This window comes from Mytilus trossulus, chromosome 3 (assembly GCF_036588685.1).
Source record: "Mytilus trossulus isolate FHL-02 chromosome 3, PNRI_Mtr1.1.1.hap1, whole genome shotgun sequence".
NCBI classification, from domain to species: Eukaryota; Metazoa; Mollusca; class Bivalvia; order Mytilida; family Mytilidae; genus Mytilus; species Mytilus trossulus.
This window is the reverse complement of record NC_086375.1, coordinates 2,027,213-2,036,133: the sequence shown is the minus strand read 5'-3', so window position 1 is coordinate 2,036,133 and position 8,921 is coordinate 2,027,213.

Here is an 8,921-nt window from a genome sequence, read left to right as displayed (position 1 = left end):
TTACAATAATTGCCGGACCAATATATGGTATGGATGTAAAAATACGGACTTTTTGGGCCCTTTATAGCTTGTTGTACTTTGTGAGACAAGACTCCGTGTTGAAGGCCGTACATTGACCTATAATGGTTTACTTTTATAAATTGTTATTTGGATGGAGATGCACACACCACATCTTCCTTTATCTATGTCATACAGAAAACAGACCTTATTACATAAATTACATAATCGTGATGTTCCTATAAACCCACGTTGAAGGCTATTTTTACCCTCAGCTATCCAAAAAATTATTTTATTCTACACTAACTATCAGATTTAAAAAATCCACAGGGACCAAAATACGAAACCACACACCTAACTGTAGAGTACTACCTATACACAATACTTGTTACTGGACAACTCAGATCTTGAACACACTTGCGAAGCTTCACATGTACTGTTCTTGAGTTGTGTCCCTTTATAATGTTGAATTTCGGAACACGTTTTAGAAACTTATATGTGACGTCACTTTGGGCGCTGCATTGACTATGGCTTACAGGACTGTGATTTTGTTCGTATCTAATTCTATTGCCAGTCACCAGTTCAGTTTATTCATGTATTCCTATAATATAGTCATTTATAAAATTTACTATTTGCAAAACTATGTATCATTCTTGATAATAATGATGTTTCCTCAGGCGGATAACCCTGGCCTTGGAGCTTTCGGTTCTGGGCGATCTTCAACTTGATATTTGTTATGGCTCTCAAATTTTTTAAGTCTGAGCATGGTTTTGTGTGAACGTAGCGCGCGTCTGGTGTATAAAAATATTTTTTATAAATAAAAGGAGAATATTGTCCCAATAGTTTTATTACCAGGATTATAATTTAGTACGCCAGACAAGCATTTCGTCTACATTAGACTCATCAGTGACGCTCAAATCAAACAAATACAAAGTGGAAGAGCATTGATAACCAAATATTCCAAAAAGTTGTGCCAAATACAGCTAACGTAATATGTTTTAAACGAGATTGTAGTCACTGGTTTTAATAATTTGTCATTCAAAGTTTTTCCAGAGGAAACTATATAGCTAGCTCTGTAGAAGAGCCATCCTTCCAGCTTATTTAAAAATCTAACTGGCTGATAGGATACTATAAAGAGTTCTGACCTTGGGGTTGTTCCATAAATAGATGTAAGAGGATGTGGTATACGAGACAACTCTCCATCGAAGAAACAATTTATAAAAGTAAACCATTTCACGTCAAAGTACGGCCTTTAACAAAGACCCTTGGCTTACCCTGAAAAGCAAGCCATGAAGGGTTCCTAAAATGACTTGTGGAAAACCAAAAAATGACAAACAACAGGTTCCTGATTTATAACAGGTGCAAACACATGCATGTTTAATATCCAGGGTACTTTGGATAATTTTACTTGTATTTTTTGTAAAAGTATATGTGTACATTGTGCCATCGATTGGTTGTGTTCTATAAATGTTAAAGACAATATAATTTCTTTTACCATACATAAATTTACAGCCTAACTTCGTGAAAAGTATGTCTAGATAAGTAAAATTACTACATTTTTTTCAAATAACTGCAAAAATGAGTTCACCTAGTTCAAAACAATGAGTTAATAGCTTGATAGCTAATGAGACGTTTCCACTTTCAGTCGAGGTCCAATAACATGTCATCATCCTGCCTTTTCAACAATTGGAATTACTAATGTGGTATAGCTTAACAGGCTGATAAACGGCTATAAGATTTTAACAATTTGTGGCGGACATCGGATTGCAGGCTACTAGTATAGGACATGGAAACACTAGCGATGTAGCTTGTTGTCGAGCCTGTGATTTTTGCAGAACGCTAGACTTGGGATTGTGATCCGGCGTTAGCTAACTCCTTAAAAGCTTTATATTTTAGAAGGTATGAGACCTGGATGCTCCATACTCTGTATTGGGATGCCTCATGTTATGAAGTTTCCGTCAGTCGCATGTCCAATGGCATTGACCTCATTTTCATGGTTCAGTGACTACTTGAAAAGAAAGTTAAGCCTTTTTGTAATGCTAAATTCTCTCTTATTGTAAGTAATAGGATAACTATATCTGGTGTGTGCGTAACTTGCAAGGTCCTCATTTTATGGATCAGATACTATAAGCAATAGGTCAAGTATATTCGGTGTGTGAAAGGACTGTAAGGTATACATGTCTAACTAGCAGGTATCATCTAACCTTGACCTAATTTCCTTAGTTCAGTGCTTATAGTTAAGTTTTTATACGACCGCAAAAATTTAAAAATATTTTGATCTTATATTGGTATCACGTCGTCGTCGGCGTCGTCGTCGTCTGCGTCGTCAGTGTCGTCCGAAGACGGATTGTTTCCCGGTAATAACTTTTGCATAAGTAAAAAGAAATCAATAAAATTTTAACAATGTTTTTACCACAAAAGGAAGCTTGGAATTTTGATGGTTATGGTCCAAAAAGTTTGGGAATAAGGGGTCCAAAGGGGCTAAAAACAGCATTTATCTAGTTTCAGGACCAAAAATTGTATATAAGTATTTCAATTGTTCTGATATTGTACCACAATGTTTTCTACCATAAGTAGAAGGTTTGGATTTATTTTAAGGGGTTATAGGGCAAACAGTCTAGGAGTTAAGGGTAAAAAAGGGGGCCAAAATACAAGCATTTTTCCAGTTTCAAGACATTAATATGTGTGTAACAAGTACTGGATGGATCCCTCTGACATTGTACCACAACTTTCCATATAACCCAACATATACCCTCAAGACACTTAACAAAGAGGAAATACTGGATAATCATAGGTTTGTTCTATGTTCCTTTGGAATTTCAACCAAAGATGATGAACTGGATCTTCCATCACTATAACTAGGAAATCCTGGATAATCATAGGTCTGTTCTTTGTTCCTTTGGTATTTTAACCAAAGATGAAGAACTGGATCTTCCATCACTGTATTGGATACCTAAACTACATAAGTGTCCTTACAAACAACGGTATATTGCTGTGTCTTCCAAGTGCTCCACGAAACATCTTTCTAAATTATTAACATCTATTTAATCAACAATCAAAGACGGGCTTCAAAGTTATTGTGAAACTGCCTATCCTAGAGGTGGCGTGAATCAAATGTGGATACCTAAAAATTCTAAAGATCTTTTAGAGTACATACAATATACCTTTCTTTCATCTTGTAATTGTATTGAAACATTTGACTTTTTTACCCTTTATACAAGTATTCCACATTCCAAACTAAAAGACAAATTGAAAGAGTTGGTATTACTTTGTTTCATAAAAAAGAATGGTCAACAAAGATACAAGTATCTTGTAATGGGAAGGGATAAATCCTACTTTGTAAAGAATCACTCTGATTCAAACAAAAAAATATCTGAAACTGACATTATCAAGATGCTTGATTTCTTGATTGACAACATATTTGTTACGTTCGGCTAACGTATTTTTCAACAGACTATCGGCATTCCAATGAGAACGAATTGTGCCCCGCTTCTTGCCGACTAGTTTCTTTATAATAATGAGGCTTCATACAGGAACTTCTTAGGAAGAAAGATAAGACGTAAGCAATATCCTTTAACTCCCCTTTCCGCTATATAGATGAAGTTCTTTCACTAAATGATTTAAAATTTGGTGTCTTTGTCGAATGCATCTATCCCGTTAAACTATAGATAAAGAATACAACAGATACAGTTAAGTCGGCCACATATCTTGACTTACATCTAGAAATTGACAATGAGGGTCGATTGAAAACAAAACTTTACAAAAAAAAGATGATTTCAGCTTTTTAATTGTGAACTTTCCATTTCTAAGTAGCAACATTCTAACAGCACCTGCTTACGGTGTATATTGGGTATATCTCCCAATTGATACGATATTCCCGTGCTTGCATTTCCGATCATGATTTTCTTGATAGAGGGTTGTTGCTCACAAGGAAGCTATTAAATCAAGAGTTTCAAATGGTGAAGTTGAAATCATCTCTTCGTAAATTTTACGGACGCCATCACGATTTGGTTTATCGTTATGGAATAACCGTTTTACAAATGATAGCTGATATGTTCCTTACGTAGAAACTACAATCCCCTTCCCTTGCATAAATATGACATATCGAATTAGACTATTTCCCGGATTTGATATCTCATAAGCAGCACGACGGGTGCCACATGTGGAGCAGGATCTGCTTACTCTTTCGGATCACCTGAGATCACCTCTAGTTTTTGTTGGGGTTCGTGTTGTTTATTCTTTAGTTTTCTATGTTGTGTCATGTGTACTTTTGTTTGTCTGTGTGTCCTTTTCATTCTTAACCATGAGTTTGACTGTCCCTCTGGTATCTTGAAAGGGGGCCCAAAATAATCAATCATTTTTGTAGTTTTCAAACAATAACTTATGTTTAGGTGTATGAATCTCTCTGAAATTAAACCACAAGTTTCCATGCCATGAAGGGGTAGTTTGTATTGCCCTTGGGGGGTTATGGCTCAAATGTTTCGGAATAAGGGATAAAAAAAAAAGGGAAAAACTAGGTATTTCTGGTCAATGGACAATTAAGGTGGTACCTAACACCTTCATTAAAATTGATTTGTGTCTTTTAATTTTCATAAAATTTAGACAAAGTATTTACTTTGACCCTTTGACAAAAATATAAAAAATTCAAAAAAATGAACCAACAATGTTATCACAAAAAAATACGCTGGTTTAAAGCAGTTTAAGAAACACTAATTTTGATCATTGAGAAGCTTGATATTTCATTAACAACGAAATATAATCAAAACGTTCTGCTGATTGGACCAATGGCAAAAAAAAGAGGGGGTGGTAGTTGTTTTTAATTTTGTATATCTTATAATTTCTGAAATTCAAAATTTCTGAAAAGTTAAATTCAGAGTTGTATTAAGCTTGACTATTGTGTCCATACTTGCACCAACTGTTCAGGGTTCGACTTCTGCGGTCATATAAAGCTGCGCCCTGCGGAGCACCTGGTTGTGTTTAGATTTCTTTTTCATATACTGTGCAATATGTCTTCTATCTTTTGTGTATGGAATGATGTTAAGCTGTATATGTCTAGCTTGTAGGTTTAATCTGACCTTGACCTTGTTTTCATAGTTACGTGATCATAGTTAAGTTTTTGAGTTTTGGCTTTAAGCTCAAGGTTCTGTCTGGTGTAAACTATTTCAAACATCTTCTCTAATAAAAATAAACCAATTCCAACCAAACTTAAGCTGAATGATCCTTATGGTGTCTAGAAAAAACTTTGTGTTTTATTTTCTGTTTCGTAAAAAAAACATGGCCACCATGGCTAAAAATAGAACATAGGGAAGTAAAATGCAGGTTTTGGTTTATATTTCAAAAACCAAAGCAGTTAGAGCAAATCTGACAAGGAGTAAATGTGTTCGTAAGGTTTAGTTCAATCATCCCTGAAATTTTCAGGTGAATCAAAAAACCCATTCTTGGGTTGCTGCCACTAAATTGGTAATTTAAAGGAAATTTCGCAGTTTTTGGTTTTTATTTTGAATAGTATTTATGATAAAGATAAGCTGTAAACAGCAAATATGTTCAGCAAAGAAAGATCTACAAATAAGTTCATATCACCAAAATTGTCAATTTAAAGAGTTATGGCTCTTATGGAGAATTTGACACATTTTGTTTATCTTGTTTTCTAACTTTAGATAATCTTCACCTTTTAACCCACTGAAACAATTCCAACCAAATTGACTCTGATTGATCCGTAGGGTATCTAGGATAAAGTTTGTGTTTTATTTTCTGTTTTGTCAAAAAAATGGCTGCCATAGCTAAAATCGGACATAGGGGTAAAATGCAGTTTTTGGCTTATATCTCAAAAACTAAAGCATTTAGACCAAATCTGACATGGGATAAAAGTGATTATTAGGTCAAGTTCTATCAGCCCTAAAATTTTCAGATGAATCTATTAACCACTTGTTGGGTTGCTGTCACCAAATTGTTAATTTTAAGGAAATTTGGCAGTTTTTGTTTATCATCTTCAATATGAGCGATTCAGGCTCTTAAGAGCTTTTTGTTTTCTAATACTATATCAATAGGTCAACAATTTTTTTGTATGGAAATTTTTAATGATCTATATGTTATCGCGATTGTATAAATGGACCTTGACCTCATTTTTACAGTTCATTGCTCAGTGTTAAGTTTTTAGTGTTCCGATAAGTTTGTCTTAAACAATAAGCAATAGGTCTATTTTATTTATTTTATTAAAGAATTGTTAGCTGTACCTGCTTGCCTGGCATGGTTAATCTGACCTTGACCTCATTTTTCTGGTTCATTGGTCAGTGTTTTCTTGATTAATGTTAAGTTTATGTCAATTTTGTAATATTTAGGACTTTCAACATAATACCAACGATAAGTAAAGAAGGCGTGTGTGCACTCTTGTTTTATTATTAAATATGTGTCAAATATGTAAATACAATCCAAATTCAGACCTGTATCAAGCGCAAATATAGTGTAAACCAACTTAATTTCGCGAACGATTCATTTTCGCGACTTTCGCGAGAAGAAATATAACGCGAATATAAATCGTCGCGAAAATGTAAAACTTGAATCTTTCCTCATTAAACTACATCATATAAATTTGAAAATCGCGAAATTCAAAAGCCGCGAAGTTGACTCGTAAAGATAAAACGAGAAATAAAGTATCCGCAAAAATAAGTTAGTTTACAGGAGTGTCCATTTATGCCCAACTGTTCAGAGTTGCGGTCTGCGGTCGTATCCAGCTGTGACCGACGAAGCAATTTATTATGTTTGTACGAGTTGAACCTTACCTTTACCCGGATCAGTGATGTATTTTTTGTGTTTAGGTTTGTTAAAAGGGATCTAATGTAAATGGTATTTGGTATGCAGTTGTATTAGCATTGGAACATCACAATTCCATGTAGATTGTTTAGTCATGTTCATTCAGTCATAGTTCATTGAATTTAAACTTTTTTCAATTTTTTTCCATGTAAAACTGCTGCTATCTTAATTTCAACATTTGCTTTATCGAAATAATAAAAAAAAAAGAGACATATCGCTGTGATACCAGTTTATTGAATGTTGAGGGACAATTCTATCTTTTCAACATATCTCGGACATATGTTCTGTCAGATTCTACAGTTCTCAGCTCAAGAGTTTCAGAAAGTCAAAAGCTACTAGAACACAAAAAGCGTGGTTGAAAGTATTTAAATTGTTGTAGGATTTTTTTTGGTAATAATTTATTGTTTAGGAAAGTCATCAAAAGTGATAAGTACTAGAGGACAGGACAATATTGGAAGCCTTCACCCGCTCTACTTACTATATCAGTGACCGCTGTGGATAGTAAACTTGGATTGATCGTCAATAGCAAATACACTTTATCTATATATGTATGATCATCATGATCATAGTATACAGAAAAAGCGAAAATAAACGTTCTGTTTCTAAGTACTTAAGAATTAGGGGTAATTTTGAAACAGTTTTAAACGGAAGTCTTGTCTATCCAACATTGACCAACAGCCTAATGATCTCCGACCAGGACAGGCAACAGCACTGGCACGTTCAATAAAGCGTTATTTGATTGGTCCGTGATTAACTCTATTCAATACAGAAATTAACGTTTTGTTACTATTAATCATCGTGTTTATAGATCGAGTTATCTCGCCTACCACAATCTTGTTAATTTGCAATTATATTATTTCTAAAAAAAACAAATTTAATCAATAGTTCTTTTTATCTAAAAATATATGTATATCTATACGCGAACTAACTAAACAATTGAGGGAAGCATTTTATAATTGGGCGAGAGATGATAAAAACCTTAACTGAATATTTTTATTAATTTTCTATTTATAGAAAATTATCTTTCTATGTAAACATATGTCGATTGTAACAAAAAATGACATAATGTTGTTGGGTTCATTCATAGAAAACATGGCGAACATTAACATAGGAACTTGGGGACAGGACATTTTTTGCCTTCCCCCTTTTTTCAAAATCCATCCATGATTTAAATTCCTCAAAAGTTGGAAACAATATTCGGACACCTTTATTTTCATTTTTCTCCCGAAATAACACAAACTGAACAATCATATGCGGGGTTACCAAATGCGACTATGCATGGTTCGTTTATGACACAGAGGCATGATGATCAATTTATTGTGGAAGGAAGAGCAGCGACACACAAAATGCGGTCTACTAGTTTAATAGTATAAATTTTGGAGTAAACTTATAGTTACTCGTATCCCAGAAATCTCCAAATTCCATTATAGGATCGTGTCATAATGTGCACGATATTCATTTTATGCGCTTTTTATGACGTATCCTTGCAGAGCCTCCTTAGTTGCATGATTTATAAGTTAATTTTCCGGTAACACCGTGTAGAACGCCACATGCGGGGTGTTGGCTATGTTTGACATGGGGTGGCAATTTTGAAGCGACAAAAAAGTAACAAGGTAAGTTCAAGCATCAAAATTTCTTATTTCAAGAACTCTCAGTACCATTAAATGTATTGCACGGAAGGAACCGCAACGTAATCTATTTCCTGAAAGCAGAAGCAGTCGTTTTCAGTGCTCAGTTTTCTCAAACACCTCGCCCTAGTTTTCCATGTTGCAGATTTTGAGGCTTTATATGCAAATTTCGGTATAAAAAACTACTTTACACAACTACCCTCCGTATTATTTCTATAGACGTGTATTCCTCTCATAAACTTCTACCAAATACCAGTTTCTTAGTTAAAATTATTTGGTTTTAAAACTATTATTTATCAAAATTTAAAGTGTCGCTCGGGGTGTCAGATTTTGCATGTCAAGGGGTAGAGGCTTGTCATAAAAAAGATATATTTGCATGTAAATTAGTCTTCATATGATACATTTTATTTCAAACACAATTTCTATACTATGACAAAATAAGGGTACTTCATTTTGACTGCTTTAGTCTTATAAAAAATATGCTTT